Source organism: Eucyclogobius newberryi, unplaced genomic scaffold (assembly GCF_026437365.1).
Source record: "Eucyclogobius newberryi isolate DKJ021-1_F unplaced genomic scaffold, fEucNew1.0.hap1 SCAF_103, whole genome shotgun sequence".
Classification (NCBI taxonomy): Eukaryota; Metazoa; Chordata; class Actinopteri; order Gobiiformes; family Gobiidae; genus Eucyclogobius; species Eucyclogobius newberryi.
Genome location: NW_027315728.1, coordinates 44,333 through 70,000, shown reverse-complemented (window position 1 = coordinate 70,000; position 25,668 = coordinate 44,333). Strand labels below are relative to the sequence as shown.

General features: G+C 43.1%; 30 non-coding genes across 30 annotated transcripts; all 30 read left to right on the top strand.

Moving 5' to 3' along the window:
- Positions 1–91: 91 nt before the first annotated feature.
- On the top strand, positions 92–165 carry trnat-agu (transfer RNA threonine (anticodon AGU)). The gene has a single exon. It is a non-coding gene; the product is annotated as a tRNA-Thr (tRNA).
- A 1,248-nt stretch (positions 166–1,413) lies between these two features.
- trnar-ucu (transfer RNA arginine (anticodon UCU)) lies at positions 1,414–1,504 on the top strand. Its single transcript is given in 2 exon segments — positions 1,414–1,450; positions 1,469–1,504. It is a non-coding gene; the product is annotated as a tRNA-Arg (tRNA).
- A 417-nt stretch (positions 1,505–1,921) lies between these two features.
- Positions 1,922–1,995, top strand: trnan-guu (transfer RNA asparagine (anticodon GUU)). Its single transcript has one exon. It is a non-coding gene; the product is annotated as a tRNA-Asn (tRNA).
- An 86-nt stretch (positions 1,996–2,081) lies between these two features.
- Positions 2,082–2,155, top strand: trnat-agu (transfer RNA threonine (anticodon AGU)). Its single transcript has one exon. It is a non-coding gene; the product is annotated as a tRNA-Thr (tRNA).
- Positions 2,156–3,899: 1,744 nt separating this feature from the next.
- Positions 3,900–3,973, top strand: trnan-guu (transfer RNA asparagine (anticodon GUU)). The gene has a single exon. It is a non-coding gene; the product is annotated as a tRNA-Asn (tRNA).
- Positions 3,974–4,058: 85 nt separating this feature from the next.
- On the top strand, positions 4,059–4,132 carry trnat-agu (transfer RNA threonine (anticodon AGU)). Its single transcript has one exon. It is a non-coding gene; the product is annotated as a tRNA-Thr (tRNA).
- A 1,252-nt stretch (positions 4,133–5,384) lies between these two features.
- Positions 5,385–5,475, top strand: trnar-ucu (transfer RNA arginine (anticodon UCU)). The gene is given in 2 exon segments: positions 5,385–5,421; positions 5,440–5,475. It is a non-coding gene; the product is annotated as a tRNA-Arg (tRNA).
- Positions 5,476–5,892: 417 nt separating this feature from the next.
- Positions 5,893–5,966, top strand: trnan-guu (transfer RNA asparagine (anticodon GUU)). Its single transcript has one exon. It is a non-coding gene; the product is annotated as a tRNA-Asn (tRNA).
- Positions 5,967–6,052: 86 nt separating this feature from the next.
- On the top strand, positions 6,053–6,126 carry trnat-agu (transfer RNA threonine (anticodon AGU)). Its single transcript has one exon. It is a non-coding gene; the product is annotated as a tRNA-Thr (tRNA).
- Positions 6,127–7,870: 1,744 nt separating this feature from the next.
- trnan-guu (transfer RNA asparagine (anticodon GUU)) lies at positions 7,871–7,944 on the top strand. Its single transcript has one exon. It is a non-coding gene; the product is annotated as a tRNA-Asn (tRNA).
- Positions 7,945–8,029: 85 nt separating this feature from the next.
- Positions 8,030–8,103, top strand: trnat-agu (transfer RNA threonine (anticodon AGU)). The gene has a single exon. It is a non-coding gene; the product is annotated as a tRNA-Thr (tRNA).
- Positions 8,104–9,340: 1,237 nt separating this feature from the next.
- Positions 9,341–9,431, top strand: trnar-ucu (transfer RNA arginine (anticodon UCU)). The gene is given in 2 exon segments: positions 9,341–9,377; positions 9,396–9,431. It is a non-coding gene; the product is annotated as a tRNA-Arg (tRNA).
- Positions 9,432–9,847: 416 nt separating this feature from the next.
- On the top strand, positions 9,848–9,921 carry trnan-guu (transfer RNA asparagine (anticodon GUU)). Its single transcript has one exon. It is a non-coding gene; the product is annotated as a tRNA-Asn (tRNA).
- Positions 9,922–10,007: 86 nt separating this feature from the next.
- On the top strand, positions 10,008–10,081 carry trnat-agu (transfer RNA threonine (anticodon AGU)). Its single transcript has one exon. It is a non-coding gene; the product is annotated as a tRNA-Thr (tRNA).
- Positions 10,082–11,342: 1,261 nt separating this feature from the next.
- On the top strand, positions 11,343–11,433 carry trnar-ucu (transfer RNA arginine (anticodon UCU)). The gene is given in 2 exon segments: positions 11,343–11,379; positions 11,398–11,433. It is a non-coding gene; the product is annotated as a tRNA-Arg (tRNA).
- Positions 11,434–11,851: 418 nt separating this feature from the next.
- On the top strand, positions 11,852–11,925 carry trnan-guu (transfer RNA asparagine (anticodon GUU)). Its single transcript has one exon. It is a non-coding gene; the product is annotated as a tRNA-Asn (tRNA).
- Positions 11,926–12,011: 86 nt separating this feature from the next.
- Positions 12,012–12,085, top strand: trnat-agu (transfer RNA threonine (anticodon AGU)). Its single transcript has one exon. It is a non-coding gene; the product is annotated as a tRNA-Thr (tRNA).
- A 1,253-nt stretch (positions 12,086–13,338) lies between these two features.
- On the top strand, positions 13,339–13,429 carry trnar-ucu (transfer RNA arginine (anticodon UCU)). Its single transcript is given in 2 exon segments — positions 13,339–13,375; positions 13,394–13,429. It is a non-coding gene; the product is annotated as a tRNA-Arg (tRNA).
- A 418-nt stretch (positions 13,430–13,847) lies between these two features.
- Positions 13,848–13,921, top strand: trnan-guu (transfer RNA asparagine (anticodon GUU)). Its single transcript has one exon. It is a non-coding gene; the product is annotated as a tRNA-Asn (tRNA).
- Positions 13,922–14,007: 86 nt separating this feature from the next.
- On the top strand, positions 14,008–14,081 carry trnat-agu (transfer RNA threonine (anticodon AGU)). Its single transcript has one exon. It is a non-coding gene; the product is annotated as a tRNA-Thr (tRNA).
- Positions 14,082–15,342: 1,261 nt separating this feature from the next.
- Positions 15,343–15,433, top strand: trnar-ucu (transfer RNA arginine (anticodon UCU)). Its single transcript is given in 2 exon segments — positions 15,343–15,379; positions 15,398–15,433. It is a non-coding gene; the product is annotated as a tRNA-Arg (tRNA).
- Positions 15,434–15,850: 417 nt separating this feature from the next.
- On the top strand, positions 15,851–15,924 carry trnan-guu (transfer RNA asparagine (anticodon GUU)). The gene has a single exon. It is a non-coding gene; the product is annotated as a tRNA-Asn (tRNA).
- An 86-nt stretch (positions 15,925–16,010) lies between these two features.
- trnat-agu (transfer RNA threonine (anticodon AGU)) lies at positions 16,011–16,084 on the top strand. The gene has a single exon. It is a non-coding gene; the product is annotated as a tRNA-Thr (tRNA).
- A 1,771-nt stretch (positions 16,085–17,855) lies between these two features.
- trnan-guu (transfer RNA asparagine (anticodon GUU)) lies at positions 17,856–17,929 on the top strand. The gene has a single exon. It is a non-coding gene; the product is annotated as a tRNA-Asn (tRNA).
- Positions 17,930–18,015: 86 nt separating this feature from the next.
- trnat-agu (transfer RNA threonine (anticodon AGU)) lies at positions 18,016–18,089 on the top strand. The gene has a single exon. It is a non-coding gene; the product is annotated as a tRNA-Thr (tRNA).
- A 1,246-nt stretch (positions 18,090–19,335) lies between these two features.
- On the top strand, positions 19,336–19,426 carry trnar-ucu (transfer RNA arginine (anticodon UCU)). Its single transcript is given in 2 exon segments — positions 19,336–19,372; positions 19,391–19,426. It is a non-coding gene; the product is annotated as a tRNA-Arg (tRNA).
- Positions 19,427–19,843: 417 nt separating this feature from the next.
- On the top strand, positions 19,844–19,917 carry trnan-guu (transfer RNA asparagine (anticodon GUU)). The gene has a single exon. It is a non-coding gene; the product is annotated as a tRNA-Asn (tRNA).
- An 86-nt stretch (positions 19,918–20,003) lies between these two features.
- On the top strand, positions 20,004–20,077 carry trnat-agu (transfer RNA threonine (anticodon AGU)). Its single transcript has one exon. It is a non-coding gene; the product is annotated as a tRNA-Thr (tRNA).
- A 1,246-nt stretch (positions 20,078–21,323) lies between these two features.
- Positions 21,324–21,414, top strand: trnar-ucu (transfer RNA arginine (anticodon UCU)). The gene is given in 2 exon segments: positions 21,324–21,360; positions 21,379–21,414. It is a non-coding gene; the product is annotated as a tRNA-Arg (tRNA).
- A 418-nt stretch (positions 21,415–21,832) lies between these two features.
- Positions 21,833–21,906, top strand: trnan-guu (transfer RNA asparagine (anticodon GUU)). Its single transcript has one exon. It is a non-coding gene; the product is annotated as a tRNA-Asn (tRNA).
- Positions 21,907–25,668: the final 3,762 nt, after the last annotated feature.

Genomic DNA, 25,668 nt, shown 5'->3' with positions numbered 1-25,668 from the left:
GGACGATTGGAAGAGGTATAGCAGGCAAAATCTATGAGGTAATATTGGTCACTGAATATGTAGCTGAAACAGGTTGGAGCAGCTTTTAAGAAGCGCTGTGGCTTAGATAGTCAAAGTGCCTGTCTAGTAAACAGGAGATCCTGGGTTCAAATCCCAGCAGTGCCTTCATGATAGCCTTTCAAGCAAATCAGTTGTTTACATGTACAGACAAACTTATCACCCGAAAGAGCTCTTTTACATTTTTTAATTAGAGATTGAAAAGTATCCCTGAATAAACAGAGTAAATGCACTCTTTTCACTCCTTGTTTCTCAGTTTGATGGTAAGGATTGATTGATTGATTGATTGATGTAGACCGTTTTTGGATGACTGTTTTGCTTTTGTGAAAAAGGGGAATCAGACAAAAGTTGCAAAGGCATTCAAAGGCTGTGAGTTCGAGACCCACCAGAGTCACTGTTGTAACCCCTTTTATCTACATTGGTAAATAGGAAAGCCTGCTTGTGTTATTAACTGATGAAAGGAACTGCTAAATTTGGTTCAATTACCACAGAATCCCAGTGTGCTATAGGCTGGCCACTGCTTGGTAGGAGTTTCCCGTACGTGAGTGACTGTTCCTTCCTTCCTTCCTTCACGTCCTGCTCAACCTCGTCTTCTTCTATAGAGTTTGGCGCTGTCCTCAGAAGCTTTGGTCTTACTCAGCACCTGATTGGCCCCACCAAGGGCAAAGGGCACACTCTGGACCTGCTAATGACAAAGCGGGTTAATATTTCAAATTACAGTGTGGTAAATGTTACTTTGATGGTTTCTGTATTTCTCCAGGTGCAATGAGTTTGCAGTCTTCTTTGCAAGACTCAGTTCAGAACATTAAAAATACCATTATTTGCAGATAACAAGCACGCAGCCAGCTAGACAACTGGAGTTAACCCATTTTGCATTTGTGGCTGACAAAACTTTCCAAGAGATCACCACAAGTCTGAGTTCCATTACATGCTGCCTTTATGCATTGCCTACTAGATTTTTAAAGTCTATGGTGAGCAGTCTGTTGGCTCCAATCAATCAAAAAGTCAACATGTTGCTTGGATCTGGAATTTTCCCAAGATCCTTAAAACTGCAGTCATTAAGCCTGTCTTAAAGAAGAGCAGTCTTGATGCCACAGTGCTAAATAATTACCGGCCCATCTCAAACCTACTACTACTCAGTTGTCCATTCAAGCATGCAAATCATTTACAACGACAGAAAATGCTACTGTTACAAATTGGAATAAGATGGAAATGTATCCCTGCACACACAGATTAACTGCACTCTTTTCACTTTTTGATTCTCAGTTTGTTGGCAAGGAATGACTGATGTGGACCCATTTTGGATGAAAACCGTGTTTTGCGTTTGTGGAAATGAGCATCATGGAAGGATGTATGGGCTCTGTGGCGCAATGGATAGCGCATTGGACTTCTAGGCATAATTTGTAAGGGCATTCAAAGGTTGTGGGTTCGAGTCCCACCAGAGTCGCTAATGGTGAGAGAACATACTAGTTTTTTTACAATGGAAAATCTGCTCGCTTTACTATCTGATGAAAGGCACTGCTGAACGAGGTTCAATTGCCAAGTGTGCTTGAAAAAGTAAGCAAATACATCGGCATTATGTCAAATAACATTATCTTGCAATTTTTCCTCAATATCCAGATTAACTGCAGGATATTGAGTGCGCAATAAATTGGCGAGAGTCGATTGATTGAAAGACTTCCAGTTTTTTATAGCTACATTGGTACAGGGGATTTAGCTCAAAGGTAGAAAGATTGATGCCCTCGCTCTCCATTAAACACAGTTGATTGGACAGGGGCTGAACTTTCGAATGTTGCTGGTTCGCTTTAAAAAAAAAGATATTGCGGCTTTTCGAGTCGCAAATATTTTATTGAGCGGGCTGTTTGTCTCTGTGGCGCAATTGGCCAGCGCGCTCGGCTGTTAACCGGGAGGTTGGTGGTTCGAGCCCACCCAGGGACGATTGGAAGACGTATAGCAGGCAAAATCTATGAGGTAATATTGGTCACTGAATATCTAGCTGAAACAGGTTAGAGTAGCATTTAAGAGGCGCTGTGGCTTAGATGGTCAAAGTGCCTGTCTAGTAAACAGGAGATCCTGGGTTCAAATCCCAGCAGTGCCTTCATGATAGCCTTTCAAGCAAATCAGTTGTTTACATGTACAGAAAAACTTATCACCCGAAAGAGCTCTTTTACATTTTTTAATTAGAGATTGAAAAGTATCCCTGAATAAACAGAGTAAATGCACTCTTTTCACTCCTTGTTTCTCAGTTTGATGGTAAGGATTGATTGATTGATGTAGACCGTTTTTGGATGACTGTTTTGCTTTTGTGAAAAAGGGGAATCAGACAAAAGTTGCAAAGGCATTCAAAGGCTGTGAGTTCGAGACCCACCAGAGTCACTGTTGTAACCCCTGTTATCTACATTGGTAAATAGGAAAGCCTGCTTGTGTTATTAACTGATGAAAGGAACTGCTAAACTTGGTTCAATTACCACAGAATCCCAGTGTGCTATAGGCTGGCCACTGCTTGGTAGGAGTTTCCCGTACGTGAGTGACTGTTCCTTCCTTCCTTCACGTCCCGCTCAACCTCGTCTTCTTCTAAAGAGTTTGGCGCTGTCCTCAGAAGCTTTGGTCTTACTCAGCACCTGAGTGGCCCCACCAAGGGCAAAGGGCACACTCTGGACCTGCTAATGACAAAGCGGGTTAATATTTCAAATTACAGTGTGGTAAATGTTACTTTGATGGTTTCTGTATTTCTCCAGGTGCAATGAGTTTGCAGTCTTCTTTGCAAGACTCAGTTCAGAACATTAAAAATACCATTATTTGCAGATAAGAAGCACGCAGCCAGCTAGACAACTGGAGTTAACCCATTTTGCATTTGTGGCTGACAAAACTTTCCAAGAGATCACCACAAGTCTGAGTTCCACTACATGCTGCCTTTATGCATTGCCTACTAGATTTTTAAAGTCTATGGTGAGCAGTCTGTTGGCTCCAATCAATCAAAAAGTCAACATGTTGCTTGGATCTGGAATTTTCCCAGGATCCTTAAAACTGCAGTCATTAAGCCTGTCTTAAAGAAGAGCAGTCTTGATGCCACAGTGCTAAATAATTACCGGCCCATCTCAAACCTACTACTACTCAGTTGTCCATTCAAGCATGCAAATCATTTACAACGACAGAAAATGCGCTGCTGTTACAAATTGGAATAAGATGGAAAAGTATCCCTGCACACACAGATTAACTGCACTCTTTTCACTTTTTGATTCTCAGTTTGTTGGCAAGGAATGACTGATGTGGACCCATTTTGGATGAAAACCGTGTTTTGCGTTTGTGGAAATGAGCATCATGGAAGGATGTATGGGCTCTGGCGCAATGGATAGCGCATTGGACTTCTAGGCATAATTTGTAAGGGCATTCAAAGGTTGTGGGTTCGAGTGCCACCAGAGTCGCTAATGGTGAGAGAACATACTAGTTTTTTTACAATGGAAAATCTGCTCGCTTTACTATCTGATGAAAGGCACTGCTGAACGAGGTTCAATTGCCAAGTGTGCTTGAAAAAGTAAGCAAATACATCGGCATTATGTCAAATAACATTATCTTGCAATTTTTCCTCAATATCCAGATTAACTGCAGGATATTGAGTGCGCAATAAATTGGCGAGAGTCGATTGATTGAAAGACTTCCAGTTTTTTTATAGCTACATTGGTACAGGGGATTTAGCTCAAAGGTAGAAGATTGATGCCCTCGCTCTCCATTAAACACAGTTGATTGGACAGGGGCTGAACTTTCGAATGTTGCCGGCTCTCTTTAAAAAAAAAGATATTGCGGCTTGTCGACTCGCAAATATTTTATTGAGCGGGCTGTTTGTCTCTGTGGCGCAATTGGCCAGCGCGCTCGGCTGTTAACCGGGAGGTTGGTGGTTCGAGCCCACCCAGGGACGATTGGAAGAGGTACAGCAGGCAAAATCTATGAGGAATATTGGTCACTGAATATGTAGCTGAAACAGGTTGGAGCAGCTTTTAAGAGGCGCTGTGGCTTAGATGGTCAAAGTGCCTGTCTAGTAAACAGGAGATCCTGGGTTCAAATCCCAGCAGTGCCTTCATGATAGCCTTTCAAGCAAATCAGTTGTTTACATGTACAGAAAAACTTATCACCCGAAAGAGCTCTTTTACATTTTTTAATTAGAGATTGAAAAGTATCCCTGAATAAACAGAGTAAATGCACTCTTTTCACTCCTTGTTTCTCAGTTTGATGGTAAGGATTGATTGATTGATTGATTGATTGATTGATGTAGACCGTTTTTGGATGACTGTTTTGCTTTTGTGAAAAAGGGGAATCAGACAAAAGTTGCAAAGGCATTCAAAGGCTGTGAGTTCGAGACCCACCAGAGTCACTGTTGTAACCCCTGTTATCTACATTGGTAAATAGGAAAGCCTGCTTGTGTTATTAACTGATGAAAGGAACTGCTAAATTTGGTTCAATTACCACAGAATCCCAGTGTGCTATAGGCTGGCCACTGCTTGGTAGGAGTTTCCCGTACGTGAGTGACTGTTCCTTCCTTCCTTCACGTCCCGCTCAACCTCGTCTTCTTCTAAAGAGTTTGGCGCTGTCCTCAGAAGCTTTGGTCTTACTCAGCACCTGAGTGGCCCCACCAAGGGCAAAGGGCACACTCTGGACCTGCTAATGACAAAGCGGGTTAATATTTCAAATTACAGTGTGGTAAATGTTACTTTGATGGTTTCTGTATTTCTCCAGGTGCAATGAGTTTGCAGTCTTCTTTGCAAGACTCAGTTCAGAACATTAAAAATACCATTATTTGCAGATAACAAGCACGCAGCCAGCTAGACAACTGGAGTTAACCCATTTTGCATTTGTGGCTGACAAAACTTTCCAAGAGATCACCACAAGTCTGAGTTCCATTACATGCTGCCTTTATGCATTGCCTACTAGATTTTTAAAGTCTATGGTGAGCAGTCTGTTGGCTCCAATCAATCAAAAAGTCAACATGTTGCTTGGATCTGGAATTTTCCCAAGATCCTTAAAACTGCAGTCATTAAGCCTGTCTTAAAGAAGAGCAGTCTTGATGCCACAGTGCTAAATAATTACCGGCCCATCTCAAACCTACTACTACTCAGTTGTCCATTCAAGCATGCAAATCATTTACAACGACAGAAAATGCTACTGTTACAAATTGGAATAAGATGGAAATGTATCCCTGCACACACAGATTAACTGCACTCTTTTCACTTTTTGATTCTCAGTTTGTTGGCAAGGAATGACTGATGTGGACCCATTTTGGATGAAAACCGTGTTTTGCGTTTGTGGAAATGAGCATCATGGAAGGATGTATGGGCTCTGTGGCGCAATGGATAGCGCATTGGACTTCTAGGCATAATTTGTAAGGGCATTCAAAGGTTGTGGGTTCGAGTCCCACCAGAGTCGCTAATGGTGAGAGAACATACTAGTTTTTTTACAATGGAAAATCTGCTCGCTTTACTATCTGATGAAAGGCACTGCTGAACGAGGTTCAATTGCCAAGTGTGCTTGAAAAAGTAAGCAAATACATCGGCATTATGTCAAATAACATTATCTTGCAATTTTTCCTCAATATCCAGATTAACTGCAGGATATTGAGTGCGCAATAAATTGGCGAGAGTCGATTGATTGAAAGACTTCCAGTTTTTTATAGCTACATTGGTACAGGGGATTTAGCTCAAAGGTAGAAAGATTGATGCCCTCGCTCTCCATTAAACACAGTTGATTGGACAGGGGCTGAACTTTCGAATGTTGCTGGTTCGCTTTAAAAAAAAAGATATTGCGGCTTTTCGAGTCGCAAATATTTTATTGAGCGGGCTGTTTGTCTCTGTGGCGCAATTGGCCAGCGCGCTCGGCTGTTAACCGGGAGGTTGGTGGTTCGAGCCCACCCAGGGACGATTGGAAGACGTATAGCAGGCAAAATCTATGAGGTAATATTGGTCACTGAATATCTAGCTGAAACAGGTTAGAGTAGCATTTAAGAGGCGCTGTGGCTTAGATGGTCAAAGTGCCTGTCTAGTAAACAGGAGATCCTGGGTTCAAATCCCAGCAGTGCCTTCATGATAGCCTTTCAAGCAAATCAGTTGTTTACATGTACAGAAAAACTTATCACCCGAAAGAGCTCTTTTACATTTTTTAATTAGAGATTGAAAAGTATCCCTGAATAAACAGAGTAAATGCACTCTTTTCACTCCTTGTTTCTCAGTTTGATGGTAAGGATTGATTGATTGATGTAGACCGTTTTTGGATGACTGTTTTGCTTTTGTGAAAAAGGGGAATCAGACAAAAGTTGCAAAGGCATTCAAAGGCTGTGAGTTCGAGACCCACCAGAGTCACTGTTGTAACCCCTGTTATCTACATTGGTAAATAGGAAAGCCTGCTTGTGTTATTAACTGATGAAAGGAACTGCTAAACTTGGTTCAATTACCACAGAATCCCAGTGTGCTATAGGCTGGCCACTGCTTGGTAGGAGTTTCCCGTACGTGAGTGACTGTTCCTTCCTTCCTTCACGTCCCGCTCAACCTCGTCTTCTTCTAAAGAGTTTGGCGCTGTCCTCAGAAGCTTTGGTCTTACTCAGCACCTGAGTGGCCCCACCAAGGGCAAAGGGCACACTCTGGACCTGCTAATGACAAAGCGGGTTAATATTTCAAATTACAGTGTGGTAAATGTTACTTTGATGGTTTCTGTATTTCTCCAGGTGCAATGAGTTTGCAGTCTTCTTTGCAAGACTCAGTTCAGAACATTAAAAATACCATTATTTGCAGATAAGAAGCACGCAGCCAGCTAGACAACTGGAGTTAACCCATTTTGCATTTGTGGCTGACAAAACTTTCCAAGAGATCACCACAAGTCTGAGTTCCACTACATGCTGCCTTTATGCATTGCCTACTAGATTTTTAAAGTCTATGGTGAGCAGTCTGTTGGCTCCAATCAATCAAAAAGTCAACATGTTGCTTGGATCTGGAATTTTCCCAGGATCCTTAAAACTGCAGTCATTAAGCCTGTCTTAAAGAAGAGCAGTCTTGATGCCACAGTGCTAAATAATTACCGGCCCATCTCAAACCTACTACTACTCAGTTGTCCATTCAAGCATGCAAATCATTTACAACGACAGAAAATGCGCTGCTGTTACAAATTGGAATAAGATGGAAAAGTATCCCTGCACACACAGATTAACTGCACTCTTTTCACTTTTTGATTCTCAGTTTGTTGGCAAGGAATGACTGATGTGGACCCATTTTGGATGAAAACCGTGTTTTGCGTTTGTGGAAATGAGCATCATGGAAGGATGTATGGGCTCTGGCGCAATGGATAGCGCATTGGACTTCTAGGCATAATTTGTAAGGGCATTCAAAGGTTGTGGGTTCGAGTGCCACCAGAGTCGCTAATGGTGAGAGAACATACTAGTTTTTTTACAATGGAAAATCTGCTCGCTTTACTATCTGATGAAAGGCACTGCTGAACGAGGTTCAATTGCCAAGTGTGCTTGAAAAAGTAAGCAAATACATCGGCATTATGTCAAATAACATTATCTTGCAATTTTTCCTCAATATCCAGATTAACTGCAGGATATTGAGTGCGCAATAAATTGGCGAGAGTCGATTGATTGAAAGACTTCCAGTTTTTTTATAGCTACATTGGTACAGGGGATTTAGCTCAAAGGTAGAAGATTGATGCCCTCGCTCTCCATTAAACACAGTTGATTGGACAGGGGCTGAACTTTCGAATGTTGCTGGCTCTCTTTAAAAAAAAAGATATTGCGGCTTGTCGACTCGCAAATATTTTATTGAGCAGGCTGTTTGTCTCTGTGGCGCAATTGGCCAGCGCGCTCGGCTGTTAACCGGGAGGTTGGTGGTTCGAGCCCACCCAGGGACGATTGGAAGAGGTACAGCAGGCAAAATCTATGAGGAATATTGGTCACTGAATATGTAGCTGAAACAGGTTGGAGCAGCTTTTAAGAGGCGCTGTGGCTTAGATGGTCAAAGTGCCTGTCTAGTAAACAGGAGATCCTGGGTTCAAATCCCAGCAGTGCCTTCATGATAGCCTTTCAAGCAAATCAGTTGTTTACATGTACAGAAAAACTTATCACCCGAAAGAGCTCTTTTACATTTTTTAATTAGAGATTGAAAAGTATCCCTGAATAAACAGAGTAAATGCACTCTTTTCACTCCTTGTTTCTCAGTTTGATGGTAAGGATTGATTGATTGATGTAGACCGTTTTTGGATGACTGTTTTGCTTTGTGAAAAAGGGGAATCAGACAAAAGTTGCAAAGGCATTCAAAGGCTGTGAGTTCGAGACCCACCAGAGTCACTGTTGTAACCCCTGTTATCTACATTGGTAAATAGGAAAGCCTGCTTGTGTTATTAACTGATGAAAGGAACTGCTAAACTTGGTTCAATTACCACAGAATCCCAGTGTGCTATAGGCTGGCCACTGCTTGGTAGGAGTTTCCCGTACGTGAGTGACTGTTCCTTCCTTCCTTCACGTCCCGCTCAACCTCGTCTTCTTCTAAAGAGTTTGGCGCTGTCCTTAGAAGCTTTGGTCTTACTCAGCACCTGAGTGGCCCCACCAAGGGGAAAGGGCACACTCTGGACCTGCTAATGACAAAGCGGGTTAATATTTCAAATTACAGTGTGGTAAATGTTACTTTGATGGTTTCTGTATTTCTCCAGGTGCAATGAGTTTGCAGTCTTCTTTGCAAGACTCAGTTCAGAACATTAAAAATACCATTATTTGCAGATAACAAGCACGCAGCCAGCTAGACAACTGGAGTTAACCCATTTTGCATTTGTGGCTGACAAAACTTTCCAAGAGATCACCACAAGTCTGAGTTCCACTACATGCTGCCTTTATGCATTGCCTACTAGATTTTTAAAGTCTATGGTGAGCAGTCTGTTGGCTCCAATCAATCAAAAAGTCAACATGTTGCTTGGATCTGGAATTTTCCCAAGATCCTTAAAACTGCAGTCATTAAGCCTGTCTTAAAGAAGAGCAGTCTTGATGCCACAGTGCTAAATAATTACCGACCCATCTCAAACCTACTACTACTCAGTTGTCCATTCAAGCATGCAAATCATTTACAACGACAGAAAATGCGCTGCTGTTACAAATTGGAATAAGATGGAAAAGTATCCCTGCACACACAGATTAACTGCACTCTTTTCACTTTTTGATTCTCAGTTTGTTGGCAAGGAATGACTGATGTGGACCCATTTTGGATGAAAACCGTGTTTTGCGTTTGTGGAAATGAGCATCATGGAAGGATGTATGGGCTCTGTGGCGCAATGGATAGTGCATTGGACTTCTAGGCATAATTTGCAAGGGCATTCAAAGGTTGTGGGTTCGAGTCCCACCAGAGTCGCTAATGGTGAGAGAACATACTAGTTTTTTTACAATGGAAAATCTGCCCGCTTTACTATCTGATGAAAGGCACTGCTGAACGAGGTTCAATTGCCAAGTGTGCTTGAAAAAGTAAGCAAATACATCGGCATTATGTCAAATAACATTATCTTGCAATTTTTCCTCAATATCCAGATTAACTGCAGGATATTGAGTGCGCAATAAATTGGCGAGAGTCGATTGATTGAAAGACTTCCAGTTTTTTATAGCTACATTGGTACAGGGGATTTAGCTCAAAGGTAGAAGATTGATGCCCTCGCTCTCCATTAAACACAGTTGATTGGACAGGGGCTGAACTTTCGAATGTTGCTGGCTCTCTTTAAAAAAAAAGATATTGCGGCTTGTCGACTCGCAAATATTTTATTGAGCGGGCTGTTTGTCTCTGTGGCGCAATTGGCCAGCGCGCTCGGCTGTTAACCGGGAGGTTGGTGGTTCGAGCCCACCCAGGGACGATTGGAAGAGGTATAGCAGGCAAAATCTATGAGGTAATATTGGTCACTGAATATGTAGCTGAAACAGGTTGGAGCAGCTTTTAAGAGGCGCTGTGGCTTAGATGGTCAAAGTGCCTGTCTAGTAAACAGGAGATCCTGGGTTCAAATCCCAGCAGTGCCTTCATGATAGCCTTTCAAGCAAATCAGTTGTTTACATGTACAGAAAAACTTATCACCCGAAAGAGCTCTTTTACATTTTTTAATTAGAGATTGAAAAGTATCCCTGAATAAACAGAGTAAATGCACTCTTTTCACTCCTTGTTTCTCAGTTTGATGGTAAGGATTGATTGATTGATTGATTGATTGATTGATTGATTGATGTAGACCGTTTTTGGATGACTGTTTTGCTTTGTGAAAAAGGGGAATCAGACAAAAGTTGCAAAGGCATTCAAAGGCTGTGAGTTCGAGACCCACCAGAGTCACTGTTGTAACCCCTGTTATCTACATTGGTAAATAGGAAAGCCTGCTTGTGTTATTAACTGATGAAAGGAACTGCTAAACTTGGTTCAATTACCACAGAATCCCAGTGTGCTATAGGCTGGCCACTGCTTGGTAGGAGTTTCCCGTACGTGAGTGACTGTTCCTTCCTTCCTTCACGTCCCGCTCAACCTCGTCTTCTTCTAAAGAGTTTGGCGCTGTCCTCAGAAGCTTTGGTCTTACTCAGCACCTGAGTGGCCCCACCAAGGGGAAAGGGCACACTCTGGACCTGCTAATGACAAAGCGGGTTAATATTTCAAATTACAGTGTGGTAAATGTTACTTTGATGGTTTCTGTATTTCTCCAGGTGCAATGAGTTTGCAGTCTTCTTTGCAAGACTCAGTTCAGAACATTAAAAATACCATTATTTGCAGATAACAAGCACGCAGCCAGCTAGACAACTGGAGTTAACCCATTTTGCATTTGTGGCTGACAAAACTTTCCAAGAGATCACCACAAGTCTGAGTTCCACTACATGCTGCCTTTATGCATTGCCTACTAGATTTTTAAAGTCTATGGTGAGCAGTCTGTTGGCTCCAATCAATCAAAAAGTCAACATGTTGCTTGGATCTGGAATTTTCCCAAGATCCTTAAAACTGCAGTCATTAAGCCTGTCTTAAAGAAGAGCAGTCTTGATGCCACAGTGCTAAATAATTACCGACCCATCTCAAACCTACTACTACTCAGTTGTCCATTCAAGCATGCAAATCATTTACAACGACAGAAAATGCGCTGCTGTTACAAATTGGAATAAGATGGAAAAGTATCCCTGCACACACAGATTAACTGCACTCTTTTCACTTTTTGATTCTCAGTTTGTTGGCAAGGAATGACTGATGTGGACCCATTTTGGATGAAAACCGTGTTTTGCGTTTGTGGAAATGAGCATCATGGAAGGATGTATGGGCTCTGTGCCGCAATGGATAGCGCATTGGACTTCTAGGCATAATTTGCAAGGGCATTCAAAGGTTGTGGGTTCGAGTCCCACCAGAGTCGCTAATGGTGAGAGAACATACTAGTTTTTTTACAATGGAAAATCTGCCCGCTTTACTATCTGATGAAAGGCACTGCTGAACGAGGTTCAATTGCCAAGTGTGCTTGAAAAAGTAAGCAAATACATCGGCATTATGTCAAATAACATTATCTTGCAATTTTTCCTCAATATCCAGATTAACTGCAGGATATTGAGTGCGCAATAAATTGGCGAGAGTCGATTGATTGAAAGACTTCCAGTTTTTTTATAGCTACATTGGTACAGGGGATTTAGCTCAAAGGTAGAAAGATTGATGCCCTCGCTCTCCATTAAACACAGTTGATTGGACAGGGGCTGAACTTTCGAATGTTGCTGGCTCTCTTTAAAAAAAAAGATATTGCGGCTTGTCGACTCGCAAATATTTTATTGAGCGGTCTGTTTGTCTCTGTGGCGCAATTGGCCAGCGCGCTCGGCTGTTAACCGGGAGGTTGGTGGTTCGAGCCCACCCAGGGACGATTGGAAGAGGTATAGCAGGCAAAATCTATGAGGTAATATTGGTCACTGAATATGTAGCTGAAACAGGTTGGAGGAGCTTTTAAGAGGCGCTGTGGCTTAGATGGTCAAAGTGCCTGTCTAGTAAACAGGAGATCCTGGGTTCAAATCCCAGCAGTGCCTTCATGATAGCCTTTCAAGCAAATCAGTTGTTTACATGTACAGAAAAACTTATCACCCGAAAGAGCTCTTTTACATTTTTTAATTAGAGATTGAAAAGTATCCCTGAATAAACAGAGTAAATGCACTCTTTTCACTCCTTGTTTCTCAGTTTGATGGTAAGGATTGATTGATTGATTGATTGATTGATTGATGTAGACCGTTTTTGGATGACTGTTTTGCTTTGTGAAAAAGGGGAATCAGACAAAAGTTGCAAAGGCATTCAAAGGCTGTGAGTTCGAGACCCACCAGAGTCACTGTTGTAACCCCTGTTATCTACATTGGTAAATAGGAAAGCCTGCTTGTGTTATTAACTGATGAAAGGAACTGCTAAACTTGGTTCAATTACCACAGAATCCCAGTGTGCTATAGGCTGGCCACTGCTTGGTAGGAGTTTCCCGTACGTGAGTGACTGTTCCTTCCTTCCTTCACGTCCCGCTCAACCTCGTCTTCTTCTAAAGAGTTTGGCGCTGTCCTCAGAAGCTTTGGTCTTACTCAGCACCTGAGTGGCCCCACCAAGGGGAAAGGGCACACTCTGGACCTGCTAATGACAAAGCGGGTTAATATTTCAAATTACAGTGTGGTAAATGTTACTTTGATGGTTTCTGTATTTCTCCAGGTGCAATGAGTTTGCAGTCTTCTTTGCAAGACTCAGTTCAGAACATTAAAAATACCATTATTTGCAGATAACAAGCACGCAGCCAGCTAGACAACTGGAGTTAACCCATTTTGCATTTGTGGCTGACAAAACTTTCCAAGAGATCACCACAAGTCTGAGTTCCACTACATGCTGCCTTTATGCATTGCCTACTAGATTTTTAAAGTCTATGGTGAGCAGTCTGTTGGCTCCAATCAATCAAAAAGTCAACATGTTGCTTGGATCTGGAATTTTCCCAAGATCCTTAAAACTGCAGTCATTAAGCCTGTCTTAAAGAAGAGCAGTCTTGATGCCACAGTGCTAAATAATTACCGACCCATCTCAAACCTACTACTACTCAGTTGTCCATTCAAGCATGCAAATCATTTACAACGACAGAAAATGCGCTGCTGTTACAAATTGGAATAAGATGGAAAAGTATCCCTGCACACACAGATTAACTGCACTCTTTTCACTTTTTGATTCTCAGTTTGTTGGCAAGGAATGACTGATGTGGACCCATTTTGGATGAAAACCGTGTTTTGCGTTTGTGGAAATGAGCATCATGGAAGGATGTATGGGCTCTGTGCCGCAATGGATAGCGCATTGGACTTCTAGGCATAATTTGCAAGGGCATTCAAAGGTTGTGGGTTCGAGTCCCACCAGAGTCGCTAATGGTGAGAGAACATACTAGTTTTTTTACAATGGAAAATCTGCCCGCTTTACTATCTGATGAAAGGCACTGCTGAACGAGGTTCAATTGCCAAGTGTGCTTGAAAAAGTAAGCAAATACATCGGCATTATGTCAAATAACATTATCTTGCAATTTTTCCTCAATATCCAGATTAACTGCAGGATATTGAGTGCGCAATAAATTGGCGAGAGTCGATTGATTGAAAGACTTCCAGTTTTTTTATAGCTACATTGGTACAGGGGATTTAGCTCAAAGGTAGAAAGATTGATGCCCTCGCTCTCCATTAAACACAGTTGATTGGACAGGGGCTGAACTTTCGAATGTTGCTGGCTCTCTTTAAAAAAAAAGATATTGCGGCTTGTCGACTCGCAAATATTTTATTGAGCGGTCTGTTTGTCTCTGTGGCGCAATTGGCCAGCGCGCTCGGCTGTTAACCGGGAGGTTGGTGGTTCGAGCCCACCCAGGGACGATTGGAAGAGGTATAGCAGGCAAAATCTATGAGGTAATATTGGTCACTGAATATGTAGCTGAAACAGGTTGGAGGAGCTTTTAAGAGGCGCTGTGGCTTAGATGGTCAAAGTGCCTGTCTAGTAAACAGGAGATCCTGGGTTCAAATCCCAGCAGTGCCTTCATGATAGCCTTTCAAGCAAATCAGTTGTTTACATGTACAGAAAAACTTATCACCCGAAAGAGCTCTTTTACATTTTTTAATTAGAGATTGAAAAGTATCCCTGAATAAACAGAGTAAATGCACTCTTTTCACTCCTTGTTTCTCAGTTTGATGGTAAGGATTGATTGATTGATTGATTGATTGATTGATTGATTGATGTAGACCGTTTTTGGATGACTGTTTTGCTTTGTGAAAAAGGGGAATCAGACAAAAGTTGCAAAGGCATTCAAAGGCTGTGAGTTCGAGACCCACCAGAGTCACTGTTGTAACCCCTGTTATCTACATTGGTAAATAGGAAAGCCTGCTTGTGTTATTAACTGATGAAAGGAACTGCTAAACTTGGTTCAATTACCACAGAATCCCAGTGTGCTATAGGCTGGCCACTGCTTGGTAGGAGTTTCCCGTACGTGAGTGACTGTTCCTTCCTTCCTTCACGTCCCGCTCAACCTCGTCTTCTTCTAAAGAGTTTGGCGCTGTCCTCAGAAGCTTTGGTCTTACTCAGCACCTGAGTGGCCCCACCAAGGGGAAAGGGCACACTCTGGACCTGCTAATGACAAAGCGGGTTAATATTTCAAATTACAGTGTGGTAAATGTTACTTTGATGGTTTCTGTATTTCTCCAGGTGCAATGAGTTTGCAGTCTTCTTTGCAAGACTCAGTTCAGAACATTAAAAATACCATTATTTGCAGATAACAAGCACGCAGCCAGCTAGACAACTGGAGTTAACCCATTTTGCATTTGTGGCTGACAAAACTTTCCAAGAGATCACCACAAGTCTGAGTTCCACTACATGCTGCCTTTATGCATTGCCTACTAGATTTTTAAAGTCTATGGTGAGCAGTCTGTTGGCTCCAATCAATCAAAAAGTCAACATGTTGCTTGGATCTGGAATTTTCCCAAGATCCTTAAAACTGCAGTCATTAAGCCTGTCTTAAAGAAGAGCAGTCTTGATACCACAGTGCTAAATAATTACCGGCCCATCTCAAACCTACTACTACTCAGTTGTCCATTCAAGCATGCAAATTATTTACAACGACAGAAAATGCGCTGCTGTTACAAATTGGAATAAGATGGAAAAGTATCCCTGCACACACAGATTAACTGCACTCTTTTCACTTTTTGATTCTCAGTTTGTTGGCAAGGAATGACTGATGTGGACCCATTTTGGATGAAAACCGTGTTTTGCGTTTGTGGAAATGAGCATCATGGAAGGATGTATGGGCTCTGTGGTGCAATGGATAGCGCATTGGACTTCTAGGCATAATTTGCAAGGGCATTCAAAGGTTGTGGGTTCGAGTCCCACCAGAGTCGCTAATGGTGAGAGAACATACTAGTTTTTTTACAATGGAAAATCTGCTCGCTTTACTATCTGATGAAAGGCACTGCTGAACGAGGTTCAATTGCCAAGTGTGCTTGAAAAAGTAAGCAAATACATCGGCATTATGTCAAATAACATTATCTTGCAATTTTTCCTCAATATCCAGATTAACTGCAGGATATTGAGTGCGCAATAAATTGGCGAGAGTCGATTGATTGAAAGACTTCCAGTTTTTTATAGCTACATTGGTACAGGGGATTTAGCTCAAAGGTAGAAAGATTGATGCCCTCGCTCTCCATTAAACACAGTTGATTGGACAGGGGCTGAACTTTCGAATGTTGCTGGCTCGATTTAAAAAAAAAGATATTGCGGCTTGTCGACTCGCAAATATTTTATTGAGCGGGCTGTTTGTCTCTGTGGCGCAATTGGGCAGCGCGCTCGGCTGTTAACCGGGAGGTTGGTGGTTCGAGCCCACCCAGGGACGATTGGAAGAGATATAGCAGGCAAAATCTATGAGGTAATATTGGTCACTGAATATTTAGCTGAAACAGGTTGGAGCAGCTTTTAAGAGGCGCTGTGGCTTAGATGGTCAAAGTGCCTGTCTAGTAAACAGGAGATCCTGGGTTCAAATCCCAGCAGTGCCTTCATGATAGCCTTTCAAGCAAATCAGTTGTTTTACATGTACAGAAAAACTTATCACCCGAAAGAGCTCTTTTACATTTTTTAATTAGAGATTGAAAAGTATCCCTGAATAAACAGAGTAAATGCACTCTTTTCACTCCTTGTTTCTCAGTTTGATGGTAAGGATTGATTGATTGATTGATTGATTGATTGATTGATTGATGTAGACCGTTTTTGGATGACTGTTTTGCTTTTGTGAAAAAGGGGAATCAGACAAAAGTTGCAAAGGCATTCAAAGGCTGTGAGTTCGAGACCCACCAGAGTCACTGTTGTAACCCCTGTTATCTACATTGGTAAATAGGAAAGCCTGCTTGTGTTATTAACTGATGAAAGGAACTGCTAAACTTGGTTCAATTACCACAGAATCCCAGTGTGCTATAGGCTGGCCACTGCTTGGTAGGAGTTTCCCGTACGTGAGTGACTGTTCCTTCCTTCCTTCACGTCCCGCTCAACCTCGTCTTCTTCTAAAGAGTTTGGCGCTGTCCTCAGAAGCTTTGGTCTTACTCAGCACCTGAGTGGCCCCACCAAGGGCAAAGGGCACACTCTGGACCTGCTAATGACAAAGCGGGTTAATATTTCAAATTACAGTGTGGTAAATGTTACTTTGATGGTTTCTGTATTTCTCCAGGTGCAATGAGTTTGCAGTCTTCTTTGCAAGACTCAGTTCAGAACATTAAAAATACCATTATTTGCAGATAACAAGCACGCAGCCAGCTAGACAACTGGAGTTAACCCATTTTGCATTTGTGGCTGACAAAACTTTCCAAGAGATCACCACAAGTCTGAGTTCCACTACATGCTGCCTTTATGCATTGCCTACTAGATTTTTAAAGTCTATGGTGAGCAGTCTGTTGGCTCCAATCAATCAAAAAGTCAACATGTTGCTTGGATCTGGAATTTTCCCAAGATCCTTAAAACTGCAGTCATTAAGCCTGTCTTAAAGAAGAGCAGTCTTGATGCCACAGTGCTAAATAATTACCGGCCCATCTCAAACCTACTACTACTCAGTTGTCCATTCAAGCATGCAAATCATTTACAACGACAGAAAATGCGCTGCTGTTACAAATTGGAATAAGATGGAAAAGTATCCCTGCACACACAGATTAACTGCACTCTTTTCACTTTTTGATTCTCAGTTTGTTGGCAAGGAATGACTGATGTGGACCCATTTTGGATGAAAACCGTGTTTTGCGTTTGTGGAAATGAGCATCATGGAAGGATGTATGGGCTCTGTTGCGCAATGGATAGCGCATTGGACTTCTAGGCATAATTTGTAAGGGCATTCAAAGATTGTGGGTTTGAGTCCCACCAGAGTCGCTAATGGTGAGAGAACATACTACTTTTTTTACAATGGAAAATCTGCTCGCTTTACTATCTGATGAAAGGCACTGCTGAACGAGGTTCAATTGCCAAGTGTGCTTGAAAAAGTAAGCAAATACATCGGCATTATGTCAAATAACATTATCTTGCAATTTTTCCTCAATATCCAGATTAACTGCAGGATATTGAGTGCGCAATAAATTGGCGAGAGTCGATTGATTGAAAGACTTCCAGTTTTTTATAGCTACATTGGTACAGGGGATTTAGCTCAAAGGTAGAAAGATTGATGCCCTCGCTCTCCATTAAACACAGTTGATTGGACAGGGGCTGAACTTTCGGATGTTGCTGGCTCGCTTTAAAAAAAAAGATATTGCGGCTTGTCGACTCGCAAATATTTTGTTGAGCGGGCTGTTTGTCTCTGTGGCGCAATTGGGCAGCGCGCTCGGCTGTTAACCGGGAGGTTGGTGGTTCGAGCCCACCCAGGGACGATTGGAAGAGGTATAGCAGGCAAAATCTATGAGGTAATATTGGTCACTGAATATCTAGCTGAAACAGGTTGGAGCAGCTTTTAAGAGGCGCTGTGGCTTAGATGGTCAAAGTGCCTGTCTAGTAAACAGGAGATCCTGGGTTCAAATCCCAGTAGTGCCTTCATGATAGCCTTTCAAGCAAATCAGTTGTTTACATGTACAGAAAAACTTATCACCCGAAAGAGCTCTTTTACATTTTTTAATTAGAGATTGAAAAGTATCCCTGAATAAACAGAGTAAATGCACTCTTTTCACTCCTTGTTTCTCAGTTTGATGGTAAGGATTGATTGATTGATTGATTGATGTAGACCGTTTTTGGATGACTGTTTTGCTTTTGTGAAAAAGGGGAATCAGACAAAAGTTGCAAAGGCATTCAAAGGCTGTGAGTTCGAGACCCACCAGAGTCACTGTTGTAACCCCTGTTATCTACATTGGTAAATAGGAAAGCCTGCTTGTGTTATTAACTGATGAAAGGAACTGCTAAATTTGGTTCAATTACCACAGAATCCCAGTGTGCTATAGGCTGGCCACTGCTTGGTAGGAGTTTCCCGTACGTGAGTGACTGTTCCTTCCTTCCTTCACGTCCCGCTCAACCTCGTCTTCTTCTAAAGAGTTTGGCGCTGTCCTCAGAAGCTTTGGTCTTACTCAGCACCTGAGTGGCCCCACCAAGGGCAAAGGGCACACTCTGGACCTGCTAATGACAAAGCGGGTTAATATTTCAAATTACAGTGTGGTAAATGTTACTTTGATGGTTTCTGTATTTCTCCAGGTGCAATGAGTTTGCAGTCTTCTTTGCAAGACTCAGTTCAGAACATTAAAAATACCATTATTTGCAGATAACAAGCACGCAGCCAGCTAGACAACTGGAGTTAACCCATTTTGCATTTGTGGCTGACAAAACTTTCCAAGAGATCACCACAAGTCTGAGTTCCACTACATGCTGCCTTTATGCATTGCCTACTAGATTTTTAAAGTCTATGGTGAGCAGTCTGTTGGCTCCAATCAATCAAAAAGTCAACATGTTGCTTGGATCTGGAATTTTCCCAAGATCCTTAAAACTGCAGTCATTAAGCCTGTCTTAAAGAAGAGCAGTCTTGATGCCACAGTGCTAAATAATTACCGGCCCATCTCAAACCTACTACTACTCAGTTGTCCATTCAAGCATGCAAATCATTTACAACGACAGAAAATGCGCTGCTGTTACAAATTGGAATAAGATGGAAAAGTATCCCTGCACACACAGATTAACTGCACTCTTTTCACTTTTTGATTCTCAGTTTGTTGGCAAGGAATGACTGATGTGGACCCATTTTGGATGAAAACCGTGTTTTGCGTTTGTGGAAATGAGCATCATGGAAGGATGTATGGGCTCTGTGGCGCAATGGATAGCGCATTGGACTTCTAGGCATAATTTGTAAGGACATTCAAAGGTTGTGGGTTCGAGTCCCACCAGAGTCGCTAATGGTGAGAGAACATACTACTTTTTTTACAATGGAAAATCTGCTCGCTTTACTATCTGATGAAAGGCACTGCTGAACGAGGTTCAATTGCCAAGTGTGCTTGAAAAAGTAAGCAAATACATCGGCATTATGTCAAATAACATTATCTTGCAATTTTTCCTCAATATCCAGATTAACTGCAGGATATTGAGTGCGCAATAAATTGGCGAGAGTCGATTGATTGAAAGACTTCCAGTTTTTTATAGCTACATTGGTACAGGGGATTTAGCTCAAAGGTAGAAAGATTGATGCCCTCGCTCTCCATTAAACACAGTTGATTGGACAGGGGCTGAACTTTCGAATGTTGCTGGCTCTCTTTAAAAAAAAAGATATTGCGGCTTGTCGACTCGCAAATATTTTATTGAGAGGGCTGTTTGTCTCTGTGGCGCAATTGGCCAGCGCGCTCGGCTGTTAACCGGGAGGTTGGTGGTTCGAGCCCACCCAGGGACGATTGGAAGAGGTATAGCAGGCAAAATCTATGAGGTAATATTGGTCACTGAATATGTAGCTGAAACAGGTTGGAGCAGCTTTTAAGAGGCGCTGTGGCTTAGATGGTCAAAGTGCCTGTCTAGTAAACAGGAGATCCTGGGTTCAAATCCCAGCAGTGCCTTCATGATAGCCTTTCAAGCAAATCAGTTGTTTACATGTACAGAAAAACTTATCACCCGAAAGAGCTCTTTTACATTTTTTAATTAGAGATTGAAAAGTATCCCTGAATAAACAGAGTAAATGCACTCTTTTCACTCCTTGTTTCTCAGTTTGATGGTAAGGAATGATTGATTTATTGATTGATGTAGACCGTTTTTGGATGACTGTTTTGCTTTTGTGAAAAAGGGGAATCAGACAAAAGTTGCAAAGGCATTCAAAGGCTGTGAGTTCGAGACCCACCAGAGTCACTGTTGTAACCCCTGTTATCTACATTGGTAAATAGGAAAGCCTGCTTGTGTTATTAACTGATGAAAGGAACTGCTAAACATGGTTCAATTACCACAGAATCCCAGTGTGCTATAGGCTGGCCACTGCTTGGTAGGAGTTTCCCGTACGTGAGTGACTGTTCCTTCCTTCCTTCACGTCCCGCTCAACCTCGTCTTCTTCTAAAGTGTTTGGCGCTGTCCTCAGAAGCTTTGGTCTTACTCAGCACCTGAGTGGCCCCACCAAGGGGAAAGGGCACACTCTGGACCTGCTAATGACAAAGCGGGTTAATATTTCAAATTACAGTGTGGTAAATGTTACTTTGATGGTTTCTGTATTTCTCCAGGTGCAATGAGTTTGCAGTCTTCTTTGCAAGACTCAGTTCAGAACATTAAAAATACCATTATTTGCAGATAACAAGCACGCAGCCAGCTAGACAACTGGAGTTAACCCATTTTGCATTTGTGGCTGACAAAACTTTCCAAGAGATCACCACAAGTCTGAGTTCCACTACATGCTGCCTTTATGCATTGCCTACTAGATTTTTAAAGTCTATGGTGAGCAGTCTGTTGGCTCCAATCAATCAAAAAGTCAACATGTTGCTTGGATCTGGAATTTTCCCAAGATCCTTAAAACTGCAGTCATTAAGCCTGTCTTAAAGAAGAGCAGTCTTGATGCCACAGTGCTAAATAATTACCGGCCCATCTCAAACCTACTACTACTCAGTTGTCCATTCAAGCATGCAAATTATTTACAACGACAGAAAATGCGCTGCTGTTACAAATTGGAATAAGATGGAAAAGTATCCCTGCACACACAGATTAACTGCACTCTTTTCACTTTTTGATTCTCAGTTTGTTGGCAAGGAATGACTGATGTGGACCCATTTTGGATGAAAACCGTGTTTTGCGTTTGTGGAAATGAGCATCATGGAAGGATGTATGGGCTCTGTGGCGCAATGGATAGCGCATTGGACTTCTAGGCATAATTTGCAAGGGCATTCAAAGGTTGTGGGTTTGAGTCCCACCAGAGTCGCTAATGGTGAGAGAACATACTAGTTTTTTTACAATGGAAAATCTGCTCGCTTTACTATCTGATGAAAGGCACTGCTGAACGAGGTTCAATTGCCAAGTGTGCTTGAAAAAGTAAGCAAATACATCGGCATTATGTCAAATAACATTATCTTGCAATTTTTCCTCAATATCCAGATTAACTGCAGTATATTGAGTGCGCAATAAATTGGCGAGAGTCGATTGATTGAAAGACTTCCAGTTTTTTTATAGCTACATTGGTACAGGGCATTTAGCTCAAAGGTAGAAAGATTGATGCCCTCGCTCTCCATTAAACACAGTTGATTGGACAGGGGCTGAACTTTCGAATGTTGCTGGCTCGCTTTAAAAAAAAAGATATTGCGGCTTGTCGACTCGCAAATATTTTATTGAGCGGGCTGTTTGTCTCTGTGGCGCAATTGGGCAGCGCGCTCGGCTGTTAACCGGGAGGTTGGTGGTTCGAGCCCACCCAGGGACGATTGGAAGAGGTATAGCAGGCAAAATCTATGAGGTAATATTGGTCACTGAATATCTAGCTGAAACAGGTTGGAGCAGCTTTTAAGAGGCGCTGTGGCTTAGATGGTCAAAGTGCCTCTCTAGTAAACAGGAGATCCTGGGTTTAAATCCCAGCAGTGCCTTCATGATAGCCTTTCAAGCAAATCAGTTGTTTACATGTACAGAAAAACTTATCACCCGAAAGAGCTCTTTTACATTTTTTAATTAGAGATTGAAAAGTATCCCTGAATAAACAGAGTAAATGCACTCTTTTCACTCCTTGTTTCTTAGTTTGATGGTAAGGATTGATTGATTGATGTAGACCGTTTTTGGATGACTGTTTTGCTTTGTGAAAAAGGGGAATCAGACAAAAGTTGCAAAGGCATTCAAAGGCTGTGAGTTCGAGACCCACCAGAGTCACTGTTGTAACCCCTGTTATCTACATTGGTAAATAGGAAAGCCTGCTTGTGTTATTAACTGATGAAAGGAACTGCTAAATTTGGTTCAATTACCACAGAATCCCAGTGTGCTATAGGCTGGCCACTGCTTGGTAGGAGTTTCCCGTACGTGAGTGACTGTTCCTTCCTTCCTTCACGTCCCGCTCAACCTCGTCTTCTTCTAAAGAGTTTGGCGCTGTCCTCAGAAGCTTTGGTCTTACTCAGCACCTGAGTGGCCCCACCAAGGGCAAAGGGCACACTCTGGACCTGCTAATGACAAAGCGGGTTAATATTTCAAATTACAGTGTGGTAAATGTTACTTTGATGGTTTCTGTATTTCTCCAGGTGCAATGAGTTTGCAGTCTTCTTTGCAAGACTCAGTTCAGAACATTAAAAATACCATTATTTGCAGATAACAAGCACGCAGCCAGCTAGACAACTGGAGTTAACCCATTTTGCATTTGTGGCTGACAAAACTTTCCAAGAGATCACCACAAGTCTGAGTTCCACTACATGCTGCCTTTATGCATTGCCTACTAGATTTTTAAAGTCTATGGTGAGCAGTCTGTTGGCTCCAATCAATCAAAAAGTCAACATGTTGCTTGGATCTGGAATTTTCCCAAGATCCTTAAAACTGCAGTCATTAAGCCTGTCTTAAAGAAGAGCAGTCTTGATGCCACAGTGCTAAATAATTACCGGCCCATCTCAAACCTACTACTACTCAGTTGTCCATTCAAGCATGCAAATCATTTACAACGACAGAAAATGCACTGCTGTTACAAATTGGAATAAGATGGAAAAGTATCCCTGCACACACAGATTAACTGCACTCTTTTCACTTTTTGATTCTCAGTTTGTTGGCAAGGAATGACTGATGTGGACCCATTTTGGATGAAAACCGTGTTTTGCGTTTGTGGAAATGAGCATCATGGAAGGATGTATGGGCTCTGTGGCGCAATGGATAGCGCATTGGACTTCAAGGCATAATTTGCAAGGCTCACCCTCACGCTGGACACAGCGCCAGATGATATATTTGGTCGGACTCCGGTCCCTTCCTCGTCTCTGAGTTTGTCAGCCGGCGCGAACCCCTGTGGTGAGTGCTGGGCCGTTCCCTTGGTACTCCAGTCAGAGTACCAAGGGCACGGACTTCCAAGGTATAGTACCAAGGGCACGGACCTCCAGGGGGCTGAACCAAGGGTGTGTAGCCCGTGTTGGGGTGCTTAAGTGTGGGTCCCCGGGTTCGAAGGGAGAGCCTGGTCCCCGGTGGTCATCCCCGGAGTCCCAGAGCCCGCGACCCGGAGAAGAGTGGCCCGTCCCCAGACTGAGTTTGGGGGAATGCGGGGTGCTCTGGAGGTGCTCCATGGGTTCCAGGGGGTATTCAGCGGAGGCCATGCCCGGCCGGAGTGGCCCTTCCCCGGGGTGAGTCTGGAGGAGTGGGGGGTGGCTCTGGAGGTGCTCCGGGGGCTCCAGGGGTTCCAGGGGGTGCTGCGGAGGCCACGGCCAGCCAGAGTTGCCCTTCCCCGGGGTGAGTCTGGAGGAGTGGGGGGTGGCTCTGGAGGTGCTCCGGGGGCTCCAGGGGTTCCAGGGGGTGCTCAGTGGAGGCCATACCCAGCCAGAGTGGCCCTTCCCTGGGGTGAGTCTGGAGGAGTGGGGGGTGGCTCTGGAGGTGCTCCGGGGGCTCCAGGGGTTCCAGGGGGTGCTCAGTGGAGGCCATGCCCAGCCAGAGTGGCCCTTCCCCGGGGTGAGTCTGGAGGAGTGGGGGGTGGCTCTGGAGGTGCTCCAGGGGCTCCAAGGGGTGCTCAGTGGAGGCCATGCCCAGCCAGAGTGGCCCTTCCCCGGGGTGAGTCTGGAGGAGTGGGGGGTGGCTCTGGAGGTGCTCCGGGGGCTCCAGGGGTTCCAGGGGGTGCTCAGTGGAGGCCATGCCCAGCCAGAGTGGCCCTTCCCCGGGGTGAGTCTGGAGGAGTGGGGGGGTGGCTCTGGAGGTGCTCCGGGGGCTCCAGGGGTTCAAGGGGGTGCTCAGTGGAGGTCATGAGTAGTCTGTTGGCTCCAATCAATCAAAAAGTCAACATGTTGCTTGGATCTGGAATTTTCCCAAGAGCCTTAAAACTGCAGTCATTAAGCCTCTCTTAAAGAAGAGCAGTCTTGATGCCACAGTGCTAAATAATTACCGGCCCATCTCAAACCTACTACTACTCAGTTGTCCATTCAAGCATGCAAATTATTTACAACGACAGAAAATGCGCTGCTGTTACAAATTGGAATAAGATGGAAAAGTATCCCTGCACACACAGATTAACTGCACTCTTTTCACTTTTTGATTCTCAGTTTGTTGGCAAGGAATGACTGATGTGGACCCATTTTGGATGAAAACCGTGTTTTGCGTTTGTGGAAATGAGCATCATGGAAGGATGTATGGGCGCTGTGGCGCAATGGATAGCGCATTGGACTTCTAGGTATAATTTGCAAGGGCATTCAAAGGTTGTGGGTTCGCGTCCCACCAGAGTCGCTAATGGTGAGAGAACACATTTTTTTTTTACAATGGAAAATCTGCTCGCTTTACTATCTGATGAAAGGCACTGCTGAACGAGGTTCAATTGCCAAGTGTGCTTGAAAAAGTAAGCAAATACATCGGCATTATGTCAAATAACATTATTTTGCCATTTTTCCTCAATATCCAGATTAACTGCAGTATATTGAGTGCACAATAAATTGGCGAGAGTCGATTGATTGAAAGACTTCCAGTTTTTTTATAGCTACATTGGTACAGGGGATTTAGCTCAAAGGTAGAAAGATTGATGCCCTCGCTCTCCATTAAACGCAGTTGATTGGACAGGGGCTGAACTTTCGAATGTTGCTGGCTCGCTTTAAAAAAAACATATTGCGGATTGTCAAGGTGCAAATATTTTATTAAGCGGGCTGTTTGTCTCTGTGGCGCAATTGGCCAGTGCGCTCGGCTGTTAACCGGGAGGTTGGTGGTTCGAGCCCACCCAGGGACGATTGGAAGAGCTATTGCACACGCAAAATCTATGAAGTAACATTGGTCACTGAATATCTAGCTGAAACAGGTTAAAGTAGCATTTAAGAGGCGCTGTGGCTTAGATGGTCAAAGTGCCTGTCTAGTAAACAGGAAATCCTGGGTTTAAATCCCAGCAGTGCTTTCATAATAGCCTTTCAAGCAAATCAGTTGTTTACATGTACAGAAAAACTTATCACCCGAAAGAGCTCTTTTACAATTTGCAATTAGAGATTGAAAAGTATCCCTGAATAAGTACCCTGAAGAGTAAATGCACTCTTTTCACTCCTTGTTT